The sequence below is a fragment of the Eptatretus burgeri genome, chromosome 8, assembly GCF_056783735.1.
Source record: "Eptatretus burgeri isolate ZD-2024b chromosome 8, Ebu_testis_v1, whole genome shotgun sequence".
NCBI classification, from domain to species: Eukaryota; Metazoa; Chordata; class Myxini; order Myxiniformes; family Myxinidae; genus Eptatretus; species Eptatretus burgeri.
The window spans coordinates 46,486,245-46,504,128 of NC_140968.1; the positions used below are offsets into that span (position 1 = coordinate 46,486,245).

The 17,884-nt window shown below is 48.1% G+C and overlaps 1 long non-coding RNA gene across 1 annotated transcript in view; it reads left to right on the forward strand.

Annotated features, from left to right (window-relative positions):
• The window catches only part of LOC147021664 (uncharacterized), a 69,451-nt gene extending 51,970 nt beyond the window's left edge, over positions 1–17,481 (forward strand). Inside the window, exon 3 of the long non-coding RNA XR_015060595.1 lies at positions 16,927–17,481. This is a non-coding gene — a long non-coding RNA (uncharacterized LOC147021664). The remainder of the gene's footprint in view (positions 1–16,926) is intronic.
• Positions 17,482–17,884: the final 403 nt, after the last annotated feature.

Consider the following 17,884-nt stretch of genomic DNA (forward strand, 5'->3'; position numbering starts at 1 on the left):
TCTCCCAAACATGCTTAAAAGTAAATATCATCATTTTAAAAACTTACTCCTGTGCATTGACAGACCCAGATATGACCTTCAAATACATGTGTAGAAGCACTCAAACCACATATGGTGCCTTCCTCTGGGAAGTCTGCCTGAATGTTGGGAACGACGGCATCACCTTTCCAGTTTCAAGCAGCCATTAAATTACCAAGCCTGCCATGTTCACATGAGGTAATCCTGCATGGATCAAAGTCCACTCAATGACAAGGATGATCAGAGAGGTCGGGTAGAAGGTGCCATCCACAATCCATCCACAGGCCTTGCATGGGCCTACATTGTCAGTAGGTTTTGCGGTTGCAAGGTGGGCGACAAGTTATCAACTTTTTGGATGAGTTGATCAGAATTCTCCAAATGTTTAATTGTGCAGTGGTGCACCACTTCTCTCAGGTACTTTTACAAGTATTTTTGGCTTCCTTTGTAAGCCTTTTGAGCCATTTTAGGTTATGATCCTTTCTGGCACACAATATATTGTGGGCCGGGGGTCAGGTGAGAGGGCCACAAGGGGGTTTATAAGCTATCTCGGCTCCCACCAGGCTCCCCGGAATTGTAGGCCATCGCACACGGATAATTCCATGATGCGGCGGGTTGCTAATCGACCGTGGACGCCAATAACTCAACTGTGTGACCGAAGGTCCTTCCGTCTATGGGTTTAACTGGGTTACCTAATTAATCAAGTGATTTAATTACCGGGGAACACGCCCTCGGTACGCCTTGTCCAAACCGGATCGGATGCAGCCAAGCGACATTGCCAAGGACTTACCGGCTAAAAGGAACGGATCGTTGTGAATAAAGTTCCAGCAAAGCTAAGATTCGGACCATGCTAGATCAATGAAAGAACAGAAAAAACGAGCTGGGAACATTTCTAATAATAATTTATTTACAAGCAACCGAGGAAAGTTATGTGGTACAGTGAATAGTTTTATTGGTGTGTAATGCAGGGATAGAAAGAAGTGTGAGGTGCGATAATGTACAAGCAACTTACGAAAGCAGACACAGAGCAGACTTTACCAGAAATAATAATAATAATCTTCTGCAATCTTAACTTATGAGGACAGGCACCAGGACACACACACACACACACACACACTCTCTCTCTCTCTCTCTCTCTCTCTCTCTCTCTCTCTCTCTCTCTCTCTCTCTCTCTCTCTCTCTCTCTCTCTCTCTCTCTCTCTCTCTCTCTCTTTGTCTCTCTCTCTCTCTCTCTTTGTCTCTCTCTCTCTCTCTCTCTCTCTCTCTCTCTCTCTCTCTCTCTCTCTCTCTCTCTCTCTCTCTCTCTCTCTCTCTCTCTCTCTCTCTCTCCGCCCGATGAATAGGAGTTAATGAAGAGAAAAAGGAGGAGAGGAGATGACACTAATGGTCTCTAAATACCTTGCACGATTGCCGGTCGCGCCACCAATACGTTTTGGGGGGATGCTCCGCTGGCCGATACCTCCCTGACAGCTGGCATGCTGTTTCTTGCTTCGTGGCACTTCGTGCAGCTCGCATCGGTCCAGAGAATGAGATGCAACCGTCGGGCGTGCAGGGAGGGACTTGGGCGGAGAAGGCAGAGTCGAGAGCGAGTAGGCGGGACCAGGTGGGTGGAGTCAGTGACGTGTGGGTGGAGAAGGTCGGAGAAGAGGAGGCGGAGTCAGAGTGATAACGGCGGGTGAAGAAGGCGGAGTCGCAGTGAATGGGAGGAGAAGGTGAGTTGGAGATCCAGAGAGAGAGAGAGAGAGAGAGAGAGAGAGAGAGAGAGAGAGAGAGAGAGAGAGAGAGAACGGCTTCGCCATCCGCCGTTTATTAACCCCGCAGTGCGGGGCGGGGGGCCACCCCGAAGCGATGCGTCGTCACCCGAATTGGGCGCTCTGATTGGCCCCGGCCCCCACACGGCCCGGCTGCAATGGCCGGAAGCAGCTCCACTCCACTTCCGGCAAGATGGCCCCAAGCTGTGGGATCGTCTCGCTCCAACCTTATGACATGATATGCATTGCCCCACACCAAGCTCCACAACATGAATTGCCTTGCACGAACTCCAGGACCATGCCCTGATGACCGGCTGATGGTAATGTTGGCCCGGCATGCCTGCACGGGCACCCCTGGCTATCACTTGTCAATGTGCCTGCTCCGTGATGCGCCAGATGGCCCGAGCTGTACAGCATGCCCCTGCCTGATCTCGGCTTTGCTGGCCGGAGAGGCAAGAAGGTAAGATGTTATGGCAAACCCATTCACAGATGGTAAGATGTGTCCATTCGTGTCCTGCTCTGTATGATAATAAAGTGTCGCGAGCGGCACACGGGTCTGCCTTTGAGCAGTTCCCCACAGTGCGTGCGGATCTGCCATTAAGCACATGGCCAGCGCGTTCGCCCGATTCTGTTATCGTGTGTGTGGGCCCAACTCCGATCTGTGTCAGGCATTGAGGGGAATGATCGGATATAATAATTGGATTGAGGTTTGGAATGAAAATGGATATAGATATGTGTCAGATGGAGAAATGGAGGGAAAAGAGGGTGCTTATATAATTAGTCCAGAAATGGGTTGAAAAGTACGTGCCGCCCGTATCGTGCACAATGTGGCGTGGTTGTCGTTTTCCTATTATGGGCCTCTGGCGATGTAGCTTTTTGCACCAAGCTACTAGCCACGCTTTTGCCGATATTGGGTCACTTGCTTCTGTGTTGTGAAAAACAACATCCGTGCAGCCTCTTTAAGAGATATTCATTCGTATGCCTTTTCAATGCAACCGGCAATCTCATCCCAGATCATTGGAAACGTCAGACGATCATCTCGAGCTTGCGGCAGAGGTTCGTTCGAGGATATCGTTGCTTCCTCGCAGCTGCGCTGTCTGCTCGTGGTGTTGTTGCGGCTTTCTATTCCCCTCCCCCGACCACGGCACGTGCTGCACATGTTGGACGCAAATTCTGATTTACTTCAGAAATAAGTAGAAATGAAGTTAGTGGTGTAAGCAAACCTAGCGATGAGATCCCCACAACGCACGTCCCATTTGACCCCCAAGACAAAAGGGAAGGGGCTATCGAAACGTATATTCATGGAATAACTGTCTTGGACCACTATATGTTGGATACCATTGCCTTGGAGGCATGCGGTTCCCAGAACCGCAACAATACGTTCCCTACCCGAATTACTGTTGTTGCTAGCAACTTGTGGTCATGTGTGCTGAGCATTCTGAGGATTACGTCATTTTCAAAAGTCGTGTATTCTCAAATATTATGTGCCTTTGTTCTTTGCAGTTTTGTGATTGTTGTCTGTTACTTCAACTTATTGGCAGCCTCCATTTTAGTTGAAGCAGTTGCACAACTCATCCTTTAAGTTCCCTCACATGCAGCATATCGCTACATTGCACAGTTCAATTAAGTCAACACTTGAATGCACGTATGGTGCTGTGTTACATAAAGCAGTGTTAAGCTGACAATTTTCGAAAAGTAATTTCATTCAGATATTCTTGTTTTTTCTGTAACAGACATACGATCCTGACAATTTAGAGTATATGCGACGTGTTAATTAAAAGTTGAGGGAATTTGAACAAGGAAATAAATGTTGTGGTCTTGGTGCTCGGGGCATCCTCACCGGATGCTACAGTCTATATGGAGTGAGAAGAAAGGAAACTCAGTTGATGTTTAAACCAGTCCTACGCATTCGTTACAATGCAGTCCAACAACTGGTGTGAAAAGGATCTTGCGACCGATTTGACCCGAGGGGCTTTTTGAAACACCTCATATATCCATTAACGTCTTCATGTAATATTGGAGAAAGCAAGTTGTGGGCTCCAGTCTCACATGGATACTCAACGTTTGTCCCATAACATGCTTCCTGCACATTCTTTTTGTCAGAAAGCACACCAGCTCGCGCTACACTTATCGTTTTTTGTTGACATAATCGAGGCTCGTGGAATGGAAGGGAAGAAAATAGAAAGGGGGAAACAAGAACAGTCAAGTATAAATGAGAGCGAGAGTTAGAACAAGGGGAGAGGGAGGAAGGACACATGGGGGTGAACAAGCTTCATGAAGCAAATCGTAGTTAATGCTACACAATTCATGCTCTGCCCTGACCTTTGCCTGCTGTAAAAGCAAAACAAACTTAACAATACAACAATGTTAGCCGTGAGAAGAAAAAGCCTTTAATTAGGCAACATTGCAAGGTGAATTTACAAGCAGTGATAAGAAAAATAATTAATGAGAAAGCATTTCAAAATGCAATTCCCGTCTGTGTCCCCTTTGTGCTCAAACTAAACTGGACGAAACCGACAGTTTAAAAAAAATGTACGTTTTATTCATTTATCTTCACCATAATCTCATAATAGGCTTGATGAAGTTTTGATTACAAAAGGTCAATTGGTAAAAATGTTATGGCTTGGACATACACACTGAATCTCAATGGTAAACAAGAATTTTGATGAAAACACTTATGGCTGGTCTACCACTTCACCAATGATGTCATACTTACAATCCATTATTCCCCTTTGGGAGCAGAATGAGACATGCCAAGTTTCAAATTTTTCTGATCAGCGGTTTCAGAGATAAGTTTTAATTTTTTTGCATTTAATCCAATATGGCTGCCATACCACGTTACCTATGGTGTCAAAATTATAATTACAATATTCTCCATGGGGGGGGGGGGGTTGCTCCTACCCTGAAAATTTTGTGTGAATCGGACAAGTGATTGCTGAGAAAAATAAAGTTTAAAAAAAAAATAAAGCAATAAATAGCCAAAAAATGGTCGAAGAATAGGGGAAAAATTTTAAATAATGATAGTCATATCAAGTAAAATTGACATAACGTCATTGCCCCTATTGTTTTCGTAATTTTGCTGTACAGAGTTAAGGGCTGGCCCATACTTACGTACAACTAAAAAAGACGCCAGTCTACCAGTCGACCATCTTTGATAATACCGCAAAATAAAGTAAGTTGCATGTATTGTGCTGGTGCAAAGTTTGAACAAAATTGGATCATACATGTCTGAGAAATGGTTGGGAACACATTTAAGCAACAAAATGGCAACCAGTCGGCCATCTTTGATTTGATTTCGAAAAAAATGATGTGCACATGTAAGCAATCAATCATGATCTGCGTGCCAAGTTTGAACAGTATTGGTAAACACATGTCCGATAAATGGTTGAGGAAGTGTTCGATCCTGGGATTTTTTTTTACAACTAAAATGGCCGCGAATCTACCAGTCGGCCATCTTTGATCAGATTGCAAAATAAAGTGAGGTACAAGTGTAAGCCATTATGTAATGTGCTTGTGCCAAGTTTGAATAAAATCGAACCATGCATTTCTGAGAAATGGTTGGAGACATTTAAGTAACAAAATGGACAACAGTCGGCCATCTTGGATGTGATCTAAAAAAAAAAAATTAAACACGTGCATATGTAAGAGATCATTCATTATCTGCCTGCCAAGTTTGAAGAACATCGGTAAATGTATGTCCAAGAAATGGTTGAGGACGTGTTCAACATCAGGTTTTTTTTGCAACTAAAATGGCCGCCAGTCGGCTATCTTGGATCTGATCTTGAAACAGAATGACGTGCCTTCATTCAATGACGATCTTGAAAACAGATAAGCCTTCATTCATTATCTGTGTGTGAAGTTTGAACAATGTTAAATGTATGTCCGTGAAATGGTTGAGGACGTGTTCAATACCGGTTTGTTTTTTTTGTAACAACGAAAATGGCCGTCGGTCAGCCATCTTTGATCGCATCGTGAAGCAAAATGATGTGCATTGTCTTTGCCAAGTACGAATACAATCGGTCCATACATATCCGAGATATGGTTGCTGACACACGCACACACGCTCACGAAAATCGAGACCAAATCCATAAGCCCTCATTTCGGACTAAATCCAATGGGGGTTAATAATGAAAAGTATTTCAACAAAATTATTAATTTGTCTTCTCCATATTCTCATTATAAAGCTTTGTTTAAAATTTGATGACCGGAGCGACACATAGACAGTCAGACAGACAGACAGAGAGACAGACAAACACACAGAAGTGATTGCAAAACCCCATCTTCTGCTGTGCGGGGTACGGGCCAATTAATCCTCGTGATATACAGTGCCTTCAGAAAGTATTTACACCCCTCGACTTTTGTCACATTTTGTTATGTTACAGCCTGAATTTAAAGAGAATTAAATTAAAAAAAAAATTTCACCAATCGACAAAAAATACTCCATAATGACAAAATGAAAACATTTTTCGAAATTTTTGCAAATTAATTAAAAATGAAAAGCTGAGATGTCTTGCATCAACATGTATTCAACCCCTTTTCTCTGACACTCCAAATTGAGCTCAGGTGTATCCAATTTCCTTTGATCATCCTTGAGATGTCTCTCCAACCTGACGAGTCCACCTGTGGTCAATTCAATTGAATGGACATTATTTAGAAAGAAACGCACCTTTCTATACAAGGTCCCACAGTTGATATGACAGTACATCTCAGAGAAAAAACTCTCCAGTGAAGTCCATGGAACTGTCCATAGAATTCCGAGATAGAATTGTGAGGAAGCATAGATCTGGGGAAGGATATAAATCAATTTCTAGATTGCTGAAAGTTCCCAAGAGCACAGTGAGCTCCATCATTAGGAAATGGAAAGAATATGGAACTACCCTGACTCTTCATAGAACTGGCTGTCTGACAAAACTGAGTAACCAGACAATGACCTTGGTCAGGGAGGTGACCAATAATCCAATGACCACTCTCACAGAATGACAGAGTTCCTTAGCTGAGATGGGAGAACCTGCCAAAAGACAACAATCTCTGCAGCATTTCACAAATCTCGGCTTTATAGGAGAGTGGCCAGACGGACACCACTCTTGAGAAAAAGGCACATGACAGCACGGCTGGAGTTTGCAAAAGGGCATGTGAAAGACTCTGAGAGCATGATGCAAAAGATTCTGTGGTCTGATGAAAGGAAAATTGAACTCTTTGATCCAAATGCAAAGCACCACATCTGGTGGAAACTGAGTACAGCTCATCACCCATCTAATACCATCCCTACCATGAAACATGGTGGTGGTAGCATCGTGCTATGGGGATGCTTTTCAGCAGCAGGGATTGGGACACTTGTAAGGATAGAGGGAACAATGAATGGAGCCATACCCTTGAGGAGAACTTGCTTCAGAGTGCAAAAGACCTGAGACTGCGGCGAAGATTTATGTTCCAACAGGACAAAGACTCCAAGCATACAGCCAAATAATACTGGAAATCCTTCAGAACAAGAACGTGAAAGTCCTTGGCTGGCTCAGCCAACACCCAGACTTGAATCCCATTGAGAATCTGTGGAAAGACTTGAAGATTGCTGTTCACCGACACTCCTCATCCAACTTGACAAAGCTTGAACAAATTTGCAAGGAAGAATGGGAAAAACTGAAAGCTGTAATCTCTGCCAAAGGTGCTTCTACAAAGTATTGACTCAGGGGGTTGAAGACTTATTGATGCAAGACATTTCAGCTTTTCATTCTTACTTGATTCGTAAAAAATTCCAAAAACATGTTTTCACTTTGTCATTATAGAGTATTTTCTGTACATTGCAGACAAAAATTTTTCATCTTGTCCATTTTAAATTCAGGCTGGAACACAATAAAATGTGACAAAAGTCGAGGACTGTGAATACTTCCTGAAGGCACTGTCTATGCAGCTGTGTTTTAGAAAGTGTATGTTTTAGAAATCCTCCTTGTTACTTGTGATCTTATTGAAGAAAGGATCTGCGTTGATAATAAGATAGCAGAACGTTCTCTTCTTCTTGTATGAGTACTTCAATGAAAGCTTGGAAAGATTTCTTTACATCAGCTAAAAAGTGATTGCTGCTTAAAATATTGTTTGTCTTCCTTCAATTGGCTTCAGAGCAAATTCAGGTGTGCCCAAACCTTTAGTAATCACAAGTGACAACAATATTTAGGTTTTCATGCAAATAATTGATGAACAAATTAATAGGGTTACTCCTTGAACTTTCATAAGCATTTTTGGTCACTCGTTAAAAATAAGGATAAGAATTGGGATTTCAAAATGAAAGAAAAATTTAAATCTGCATGTTGTTTTTATATATATATATATATATATATATATATATATATATATATATATATATATATATATATATATATATATATATGTATATTGTTGTGGTTGACCAAATTCGCAAACCACCATTCCGGTCCCTTAGGTGAGATATCTCGGTAAGTATATGTGTAGTTAGGCCCAAACCCGTTGTCTAGAGGGAATAAATGTCATTCATGAGGGCTGCGACTCTTCAGGATAGCCGTTTTTCTTTTACTATCTTTATTTTGGACCAGCCGCCATTATTACCACCACCAACCACGTCTCAACAGCCATCACAACAACAACCACCAACCACAACGCCGCTTCACCACAACCGCCACGACCTTTACCGTCACAACTCGCCACCATCGCATCACCGTCATCTCGCGCCACTCGTGGGCACCGATGCTGGACTCGTGTAGGGCGCGCACCGAGCAGCGTGTTCAAAAGCATCGCGGACTTTCCGCAGAAAAACGGATCAAAAACGACTCACGCCCACTTTTGTTCCGTCCAATCGGTGAGCGAGGGGTGGTTTGGCCCCGCCTCCAGGGCGTTGGAGGGTGGTCGCTATATGCAAATTCATGGATCAAAAAGCATTCACGCCCACTTTTCCTCGGGCCAATGGGGAGCGAGGTGAAAGGTCGGAGGCAGAGGGTCAAAGATGAAAGAGCGAAGCCACGGGGCTTATAAAAACGACTGCGTTCGTCAGTCGAGGAGTGCAGTTGGGAGTTCGCGGAGTCGAGTGAAGAGGACGGAGCTGTGGAGAGGCGGCGGCGGCGAAGGCGGACGAGGGGGTGCTCGCGTCGGATTCGGGGAACTGCGGAGGGAAAGGCCGGCGGCGCGACCGAGGTCGTGGTGGAGACGCTCGTCGCGGGATCCAAGATTTTGTGAAATCCTCCTTTCCGCGAGCATCAGCAACCCCCTCCTGTTTCCCCCCGCGCTGAGATAGTGCGACAAAGGGGGCCCCCTTCCCACCCCCTACCAGACACTGTCCGCGAGGCCCGCGGAGTTGAGGCACCACCGCCGCTCCGCGTCTCATCATCAGACGGGTAGGCCCGACACGGTCTCGGCCCCAGGCCCGCCTACCCCCTCATCCTGGAGGGTGGTTCTCTTTTCTTTTGCTTTGGGAATATGTGTTGTCGGCGCCGTCTGTGAAGTAAAATTGTATAAGTGTTGCCGTGTGCCGGTAGTCGGATAGATCTGCATTGTTGCATTTGCTTTTTGTCTTCTTCTTTTACATGTGCTTTTGGTGGAATTGTATATGTGTGCTTTCCGTTCATCGCGAAATAAATGTGCTTATTGTTGAACTGTTTTCCCGCTTCGCTTCGTCATTTCTTTCATTGAATCCCCATCTTGCTTCACGTAATGGGTTGGTCGTGGGCTAAGACGCCCGATAATTAATCGAACCGTCGAGGCCGACGAATAACACCGCTCGGTTATCCCGACAGTACGGAACGGGTCGCTTAAGTGGCCCGTGTCCGAAGTCGACCTGCGGCGAGGTGCGATCGCCCGGTCTACCCTCCGTGTGGGTACTTCGGTAGGTCGAATTTGGCGAACAACCCTATCCCACGCGGGGGCCGATTGGCTCGATCGCGGTGAGACCGAAAGGTCCACCCGTGACTGGTTCCCGGCGTTAGTCCGAGAGGGTCACGACTGGATTGTCCGTCCGGTGGGCGACGTGCCACGATTCGAGTGACGTGGCCGTCCGCACGCCGGCGGGCGCGAATCCGCAACACTGGTGTCAGGAGTGGGATATAAACCCATCGCCCTCCTCATGGCACTGGTAACGGATAACGGGAAAACGGCCTCTCCTGTCTCCAGCTAAATTCACGGGAATCGGTCCAGGGGTGAGAGGAGCGACCCCCGATTCCCTCCAAATTACGAGCGAGCTAAATTAACCCTTTAAGAGAAGCAAGATGGCGTCTCAAGGCGAGCGGGAGCCGGGGGTATTAGAAATGGATGTAGAATGTGTAGAATCCATGGCTCAGGATGAAATCCCCATGCAGGAAATGTTGGTTGTACAGGAAAACGAACTCGCCCAACTGAACCCAGAGCCCGAAATGGGTGCGGCAGCGGCCGCGGTGTATGACACCTCCCCTCCCCCTCTCCACCAAAACCCTTCCCCGACCCCTGCCGAAACGGCTCACCCAAGCGCACCCGACATGGCCCAGCTATTCACCATGCTGGCACAAATGAATGCGGAAATGACAGCGAAGATGAATGCGAACATGAACAAGCAAATGGACGAAGTGAAAACGAGGATGGATGCGAATACACAACAAATAAATGCGGATATGAAAGACGAAATGAAAGGCATGAACGAAAGGATGGATACAAATACAAATGAAATGAAAAACGAAATGAACAAGCAAATAAACGGAATTGGAGCAAACATGAAGGAGGAAATGAAAGAGCTACGGGGTGAGACGCAGAACATGGGCCGATGCCTGCAGGCGGGCATGAAGGCCGTGACCAGGGAGATAAAAATGGCGACTCCACGTGTGGGAGCAAACGAGCTGGGTGGGGGTGCAACGGCTGACAGGCCCGCGGTGGAGGCGGGTGAAAAAATAATTCGGGGAACGTGTTGGGCGAGGGTCGTGAAGATGACCGAAAGGGAAAAATTAAAAGGGGAGACCAAAACGTGCGAGACGAGACACGAGGTGACGACAACAGAAATAATAGTTGAGACAAGGGAGGTAAAGGGTGAAGAGTTGGCAGAGACACGGGAGACAGAAAAAATAGAGGGAAGACTACACGATGAAGACGGCGTAAGTGACGCACACACACACACGGAGGTAGTGGAGGACAATGGGGGTGAGCTGGCGGACCGTGCAGGGACCCGGTGCGAGCAGCGGGATAGCCTCCTCCAGGAACAAGGGGAGGGAGTATGCCCCCTTGAGGCGAGTCACGACCAGGTGAGTTCGGTCGTGCTTCGCGAGGTTGAGGGGACGAGTGCTGTGGACAGGTGCACGGAGAGCTTGGGGGGTATAGAGGCCCCGGAGACCCTTGTGGGGGCACAAATCCCCAGTGTGGTTGTCCCTGTGTGTGTGGTGCAAGGCGTGAGTGCGTCCCCGTGTGTGGAAGCGACCCCGTGTGTGAGTGGTGTGGTGGCGATGGTGCCGGAGTACGTGCTTCCCAGCACGCGGAGTGTGGATGAGGAACCGCGGGTGAGTGCCCCCGCGTGTGTGGGTGAGGCACCGTGTGTGAGTGAGGCCGTGTGTGTGGATGAAACGGCCAGTGTGGATGAGGCACCGCGGGTGAGTGCCCCCGCGTGTGTGAGTGAGGCACGGTGTGTGGATGAGGCACCGCGAGTGAATGGAGCACCACGTGTGAGTGGTATGGTTTATACAAGGGAGACCGTGTGTGTGAGAGAGCGGTATGTGAGGGAGATGTCGGTTGGCATGCGGGAGCACGCAGCCGCGTCTCCCGGTGTGAATGTGATGGAATGGAGTGTGAGCGTCGTAACACGCAGGTGTGCGTGGGTCGAATGGCGACGACGACGGCGACAGAAGAAAGAAAGCCGAGTAGCGGCTGTAGTTGTTTCGGGGACCGTGCCGGGTTCACCCAGCAGTGAGCACGAGGTTCGTGCTGTGCAACGCACGAGACCCCCACGTGCTCGCTTGCGGGAATGAAGTCCCGGTCCGGAAACGCACGCGGTGGATTTGCCGATCCCGCGGACGGACAAAGCTTAGGCAGGATTATGGATTTGGACCGGACGGGTTCTCCACGCGATGGTATGTGTTAAGCTCCAACGGGCAAAGCACATGTGTTCGCGTGGGGAACCCCTCGAGACGTGGGGCTTGTGTTTTTTTATGCGCACGGTGACGTCATGGCTGCACGCGGGGTTGGAATCCGGCAGGAGGGGTATCCCTGCCGGATGGTACCGTCCAGGGAGGGACGAGGAACACGTGCAGCTGCATGACGTCACGGGCAGGTGCAAAGTGCGCGAGTTGCCGCGCTGGTGCTGCGCATGAAAAAAAACAAACAAAAAAAACAGCAAGCCTCACTTTCGGGTGCACAGGATTCCTGGGCAAGGGGTGGAAGACCCCCTTACCCCGGGGCACAGGATGGAAACGAGTGAGGGGAAGGGTTAGCTTAGTTAGACCGACTTCATGGGGCAGGGGTAAGTCCTCATGGAGTCCGTGGAATGGATTAGTTAGAGGGATGATAGCGAGATTTAGGTTGGGAAATAAAATGAATTTTTGAGATTTGGAGACAGTGACAGACTTTGGATGTGTAGAGGGGATGTAGTTTATCGACGTAGTGTTAAAAGGAACGTGCTGTAGTTTAAGGGACGACGTGGGAGCACGAGTTAGTTTGGGGATGTAGTTAGAAGGATGGCAGAGTTCAGCGGTGAGTGTGTTGAAGAGTTGGTGAGTGAAGTGGAAGCATGTGCTTGGTGAGTGAGTGAGGCCAGCGGGTCTGTGTGTGAGTGGAGCGAATGGGGAATGCATGGTGCGATGAGTGATTGGGGGGAGGAGTGACTCCCGCCCAAGGGACCCCGGGGTCAGTGTAGAGTGAGTTAGGGGGTTAGTCAAATTTACAAAATGGAGGTCGTTTTGTTGTTGGTGTGAATGTAGGCTCGAAACCCATTTGGAGGGGTGCAGGAGCCCTGTTGACGGGCTGGGAGCGTGGCTGCGAAAAGTGAGTATCACTGAGTGGGTACCCCGGGCACCAGGCTCGTCGGCCGTGGTAGGCCATGGGCCCATGGGGGGCCGGGATAGAGTAGTGGGCACGGGTGCGCCTGCTTGGTGCGGGGGCCCGGGGCGCCATTAGCCGCGTGGGCAGTGTTGTGGGCATGGGTGACCCTCGGAAAGGGGCCCGGGAAGCCAGCCTGCCACGTGTGCGTTTCAGGGGAGGTGCCATGGGGGGCACTCCCCGGTGTTAGGGAGCTGGTAGGCTCGGAGGCAGTGTAGTGCCCGGGGGTGCCATAGCGGGAGATTCGGCAGAGGGTCGTGCCTGCCAAAGGGAGCCACGTGTCCCAGCCAGGAGACCGTGTGAGGGCACGGAGAGAAAATTGGGGGGCGAGGCCCGAAATTGTGAGGACACCAACACAGGCGACGGGAATCTGGGTTTATAGAACCAATAGTTTAAGCGAGAGGTGCTTGTTGAAAGCCCCGGGGTAGTTTAACAGTTAAATGGTTAGGGTAGATTAGGAGATGTACCCCTCCGCACCATCCATCCCCTCGCTGTCATTGTGGGCCGCTGGACCCACTTTGTGTTATAGATCACTGAACTCTGGGGAGGCCATTCTGAGGCTTGAGTTGGGCCTCGACACAGGACGTTAGCTCTCCCTTACTCCCCTCCGGGAAGGGAACGTAGGGGTTGGGAGTAGGCTAGGTGACAGGATAGGTTCGCCGAACAAGGACGTAAAAGGGGGTTAGGGGACGATTTATAGTGGGGAAGTTAAAAATAAATAAATAAATAAACAAAAAAAGAAGTTGGGGCTAAATTGGGGTTTGACAAATTAAGGGAGTGGGTATGTACAGTGACAGGCAAAGGCGATAGGTTGGGAGGGAGACAGGTAGGTAGGTCCGAGCCCGCCTTCCAAGTGGCCAGCACCACCGCACTCCCTCCACCAACCTCCACGGAACGGCAAAGGCTGGCCAACTTCATCGGCAGCTGTTGTTTTGCTGCAAGGCCTGTGCCGGCTGGATCGTCTGCGGCTGTTTTTCTTCAAGGCCTGTGCCGGCCAGTTCATCTGCCGGCTGTGTTTGCCTGCAGCGGCCTTCTTCTGCAGGCTGTGTTTGCCTGCTGCCTTGGCCATGCCATGCCCACTGCCCCCGTTCACCAGCCCCGTTCAATTTTTGCTTTGCCGCCCCCTGTTCATTTCCATGTGCGCCAGGATCCGCAAGGCAACAGTTTGCAAGCTGCGAGAACTGCCCTGTTGGCAGCTACAACACGGGCCTGCACTGGCGGCCCGTGCACCGTGTTTGCATCCATCCATCCATCCGTTGTGTTCATTGCGTGTGCCACTTGAGCTGGCACGGAGACTACGTTTGTGCAGCCCATGCACCGTTGTGGTTCACTGCGTTCAGTTCAAACCATTCATCTATCCATTCGTTGTGTTCATTGCGTGTGCCACTTGAGCTGGCACGGAGACTACGTTTGTGCAGCCCATGCACCGTTGTGGTTCACTGCGTTCAGTTCAAAAGGGAAGGCCTTGGACTGCGTGTGAGCAGCCAGCCACGTTCCCTGTCACCTGCATTGTTTTGAGCCAGAGACTGCATGCGAGCAGCCTGGCTCCCTGCTAACTGCTTTTCTTTTGCAGAGTTCATTGATCCTGGGCCATGGTTTAGTGTAAAATTTGTAAGTTAAGGTTAAGATGTACTGTAAATATGAGTGCGCCCCCGGCATGTTTGTCTTAGCGCCGGCAATTTTATTTAAGTCGTCCGTGTGAGTGAGTTTGTTTAGGTAGTTACTCAGCCCTTAGGTTATTTATTTTGGGGACACGAATACCATGAATGTCGCACTCAGGGATCCGTAGGTAAAATGTACTAGGGAAAACTACACATGATGGCACACGAAAATTTGACGACTCGGGACGAGTCTGTAAAAAAGGGGAGGGGGTAGTGTTGTGGTTGACCAAATTCGCAAACCACCATTCAGGTCCCTTAGGTGAGATATCTCGGTAAGTATATGTGTAGTTAGGCCCAAACCCGTTGTCTAGAGGGAATAAATGTCATTCATGAGGGCTGCGACTCTTCAGGATAGCCGTTTTTCTTTTACTATCTTTATTTTGGACCAGCCGCCATTATTACCACCACCAACCACGTCTCAACAGCCATCACAACAACAACCACCAACCACAACGCCGCTTCACCACAACCGCCACGACCTTTACCGTCACAACTCGCCACCATCGCATCACCGTCATCTCGCGCCACTCGTGGGCACCGATGCTGGACTCGTGTAGGGCGCGCACCGAGCAGCGTGTTCAAAAGCATCGCGGACTTTCCGCAGAAAAACGGATCAAAAACGACTCACGCCCACTTTTGTTCCGTCCAATCGGTGAGCGAGGGGCGGTTTGGCCCCGCCTCCAGGGCGTTGGAGGGCGGTCGCTATATGCAAATTCATGGATCAAAAAGCATTCACGCCCACTTTTCCTCGGGCCAATGGGGAGCGAGGTGAAAGGTCGGAGGCAGAGGGTCAAAGATGAAAGAGCGAAGCCACGGGGCTTATAAAAACGACTGCGTTCGTCAGTCGAGGAGTGCAGTTGGGAGTTCGCGGAGTCGGAGTGAAGAGGACGGAGCTGTGGAGAGGCGGCGGCGGCGAAGGCGGACGAGGGGGTGCTCGCGTCGGATTCGGGTAACTGCGGAGGGAAAGGCCGGCGGGGCGACCGAGGTCGTGGTGGAGACGCTCGTCGCGGGACCCAAGATTTTGTGAAATCCTCCTTTCCCCGAGCATCAGCAACCCCCTCCTGTTTCCCCCCGCGGTCACATTCCCCCCGCGCGACAAAGGGGGCCCCCTTCCCACCCCCTACCAGACACTGTCCGCGAGGCCCGCGGAGTTGAGGCACCACCGCCGCTCCGCGTCTCACCATCAGACGGGTAGGCCCGACACGGTCTCGGCCCCAGGCCCGTCTACCCCCTCATCCTGGAGGGTGGTTCTCTTTTCTTTTGCTTTGGGAATATGTGTTGTCGGCGCCGTCTGTGAAGTAAAATTGTATAAGTGTTGCCGTGTGCCGGTAGTCGGATAGATCTGCATTGTTGCATTTGCTTTTTGTCTTCTTCTTTTACATGTGCTTTTGGTGGAATTGTATATGTGTGCTTTCCGTTCATCGTGAAATAAATGTGCTTATTGTTGAACTGTTTTCCCGCTTCGCTTCGTCATTTCTTTCATTGAATCCCCATCTTGCTTCACGTAAAGGGTTGGTCGTGGGCTAAGACGCCCGATAATTAATCGAACCGTCGAGGCCGATGAATAACACCGCTCGGTTATCCCGATAGTACGGAACGGGTCGCTTAAGTGGCCCGTGTCCGAAGTCGACCTGCGGCGAGGTGCGATCGCCCGGTCTACCCTCCGTGTGGGTACTTAGGTAGGTCGAATTTGGCGAGCAACCCTATCCCACGCGGGGGCCGATTGGCTCGATCGCGGTGAGACCGAAAGGTCCACCCGTGACTGGTTCCCGGCGTTAGTCCGAGAGGGTCACGACTGGATTGTCCGTCCGGTGGGCGACGTGCCGCGATTCGAGTTACGTGGCCGTCCGCACGCCGGCGGGCGCGAATCCGCAACAATATATTAGAACATTCCAGAAATTTCAGTACTTTAGTTCACATGCCATCTACCAATTTAACATCGGAATCATTCACAGTTATTGCTCTGAAGGCCATTCAAAGCAAGAGATTTGGAATGTGGTCAAAGTGTGGAACCCATGTGTCTCAGTTGACAATATATCAGTTGTTGAATACTGTATATATAAATGAACAGGGACAGGTGAGTCAATTTCATAGTCACTATTAAATGGCAGTATTCTTCACCTGCTTTCACGACATGAAAAAAAAAATCTGTATTTCATCAGATTTGACCGTCATGTTGGGAAATCAGAGCAAGGAATAGATTTAATACAACGATGTGCACATTAGCAAATGAAATGTATCTTGGCATTTTTATGTAATATAGACTGCTTTTCCCCCCCAGAGTAAAGCTCGTCCTGAATGGATTGAATTAAGAATGAATTGAATTCTTAATGTCACAATAAGTAAAGAGCTAATGTTGGCTATGACGATAAAATAAGGAGTGGCGAAATAGTTTTTAGAGTTGCTTATATTTCAAAAATTGCTTTCTCATACAGATTAGCACAATCACATGTATTTATTTGTTCTTATTTCTATTTTGTTTGTATATTCAGGAAATGTTGGAGCTTCTGATATTCATCTGTCCATTTTAAAGTCAAGCGAATCAAAAATGGAGTTTCCCTAAGGAAGTTGCATCAAGGAGTCTTCATTTGCTTCTGTTTCCAAAAGTACCGTAAGTCTTTGGCCTGTTTGGCAAACCATGATCTGGACATATAGCTCATTATGTGAGGATAGCTTTTCCATGTCGATTAGTTCCTTGCATTCCTAATGTAATATAATTCATGCAAAGGTACAGTGATCTCTCTTACTCTCCTTGTCTTGCAAGTGTTATGTGCACAAGCTGTTGTATGAACTTTACACATATGACTTGCAGAAGAGACATTTATATTTTAAAAAAAAATTCATCAAAGGGCTACATGAGAATAAAACATGCAGTCGAGGCGAGCAAATGAAAACAAGATGTGCTGACATTGGTGAGTGCCATCCATACGCATGAGGTAGCATATGCTGCCGATTAGAGATGCAATCACAGATGTATAAATGAAGATAAACAATACAGACAAAATAAAAGCAGATCTAAATACAAAATCACATTAGCAATAATTAAAAGGTACAAATCTGAAATAAATTTTCAACATTTGTTGTCTGTTCCTGGTCATGATTTTGCTCCTGCACCTTCTTCGACATTATTATTTGTTCTTGTTTCATCAATTTCAAATTTGTGTCCTCTTTCTCTTTCTCTTTTTCTTATTGGCTATTATCCTCTCCATCAAGGAAAGGCCTGAAACTTTGGCTTCCCCTTGCTTCCTATTGTGGTTGCCATGCATAGATAAACGTTCCGTTGATTTCGTCCATTGACCTCACAGCTACTCTTTTTTTTTAAGACTTCAAGAATGTCTCAACTTAGTGTTTTCCTCCAAATTCACCAAGTAATATCTATATTGTTCAGAAAAAATATTGGAAAGGAAATTTGTAGAGAAACACGAGTCTAAAAAAAAAAGATAGCTTGCC